The sequence below is a fragment of the Anabas testudineus genome, chromosome 14 (genome assembly GCF_900324465.2).
Source record: "Anabas testudineus chromosome 14, fAnaTes1.2, whole genome shotgun sequence".
In the NCBI taxonomy this organism is placed as follows: Eukaryota; Metazoa; Chordata; class Actinopteri; order Anabantiformes; family Anabantidae; genus Anabas; species Anabas testudineus.
This window is the reverse complement of record NC_046623.1, coordinates 15,706,822-15,708,985: the sequence shown is the minus strand read 5'-3', so window position 1 is coordinate 15,708,985 and position 2,164 is coordinate 15,706,822.

The window sequence follows — 2,164 nt, the reverse complement described above, 5'->3', positions numbered from 1 at the left end:
ATTGGACCGAGCGCCGGCAAACTCTCGTCCTTTAACCCCCGTGCACCAATGACGGGCTCCGGCGAACCGCGAGTCCAACCCCCTGAGGTCGGAGTCATGAGAGAACAGCTCCTTTCTGCACGGTCCTGTCCTTTCACGATGCAGCCGGTATCAGGTCGTGAGAAAACGGAGATACCCAACCCCCCTCCTCTCCAAAGGATGGCAGTGCCTCAGAAACAGAGCATCCTTAGCCCGAGCTTTTTCTGCCTCCTCAGTGTGCAAGTGGGAATGAATCAGGACAGCATCATTTCAGCAGCTGATTTATGATGGGATACCTTAACCCAGCTCTTATTCCACATGTCTCCTGTCTTTTTTGTGCACATGAAACATACAAAAAATAAAACGTGCATTCATTCATATAGATAAAATAAATGGAAACAAGTATTTACAGTATTTATATATGATATATTTATTATATTTATATACATATCATCTTATAGAGAGTAAATATGTTGATACACATTCATATACCATCTGTCCATGTGCCTACATAATTTCATACATGTGTGAACATTTCATGTAGGCCACGTGTGTCATCTGAATGTGTCATTATATTGCATGACATTGCGTTATTGTTTGTCTGTATAATGTCTAAAGCTGTGGATGCTATTCTTGTACATTATTAGCATGACTTCTCTTGGTTTTCCTTTATTTACACAGGCCAGACTGTATGAGTGCTCCAGCTTTGTCTTTTATTATTTACGCTTGAAGTAAATGGTTTCATTTTTTGGAAAACAAATAAAGATGAATATCATTCTCTTTAAATATGAGGTTATAACCAGGTGACCACTTACTGTAATCTAAGCTAAAGACCGAAAATTGCTGGTCTTGTTCTGTGTAAATATTTTCTTTAATTCTGTAAAGGTCGCTGATTGTTTTTCAGTTGTTCACACCATCCAAAAACCAAAATGCAAAAATAAAAAGTTGTGTTAGACATTTATTAGACTGCTTCTTGGTGCAGTGACCTTCAGGAAGGTTGTTGTTATTATGAAGTTACCAGGCAACTAGAAACATACAGTATGACATGGTTACATAATTAGTGACTTTTAGTGGCACCGGTGGGTGTTTTGGCTTTTAGCTTTGCTCTGTAGACCCAGGCTAACTGTTTCCCTTCGCTTCCAGTCTCCGTGCTAGGCTAAGCAAACAGCCTGCTGGCTCCAGCCTCATATTTAAAGGACAGGAGTGAGAGTGGCATCAATCTTTTCATCGAGATCTCAGCAAGAAGACTTTCTCTTGTATTTAGTCCAACATATTCCCACCAAATGTCCAGCACTTTATCACAAAACTACAGAATTTCAACCGCTCACAGTTCCCAATTAATCAAAGCAGAGATGTGTCTGTGTTTGGCCACATCTCTCACCATCCAACCTTGTCTCCTTTATCGTCTGCCCACACCATTCCCCATGTCTCTTTATCTCCATCTCTCTCCTCCTCGGCGTCCTTCTCTCCTGTATGGTCATTATCACCTCGAGGTCATCAAATAGCTTTGACTCCGTCAGTCTCGCTGACCCTCAACTGGCAGTGTTACATGCAGTCGAGAATGGCTATCTAATAAATCTGTCACTTCAAGTCCAGCTGGGAGAGAGTGATAAATTAAGGAATGTGAAGTGTTCTGCATTATTGAATGTGCTGAAAGGATGAGCAGGGGATACTTGGTGGACAGCAGGTATTGGCAAGGTTAGAGGGTGAGCAGATTAAAATAATCTGATTAAAGCAATACAGTACATTACAGATGTTTGTGAACACTATTCCCAGTCAGCTTGCTAACTGGTTCGAGCTGTGCCAACACCTGTGATACACCTGCAGTAGAAATAGGGGGTAATTCTTGTCATGTCTCTTGATGATTGCAGTTAGATCATTACAAGGGAAGGCACATGTTTCTGATGAATTTCAAAGTTGACATTATTTACATCCCTAATTTCATTATTTACTGAGACTAATTATTTCCTTAATCGCAAATGTTGCATTGTAGGGAAAACCAACTTACATTACCTTACAACTTACCTCCTTACATTTTAGGAGCAGCCCAAAACCCTATCGCATCATTTTATTGGTCAGTTTCCTGGTGAGTCTGTTCAAATATTATTTCAATAATCATCAATAATAGAGAGTCCTCCTTATTTAA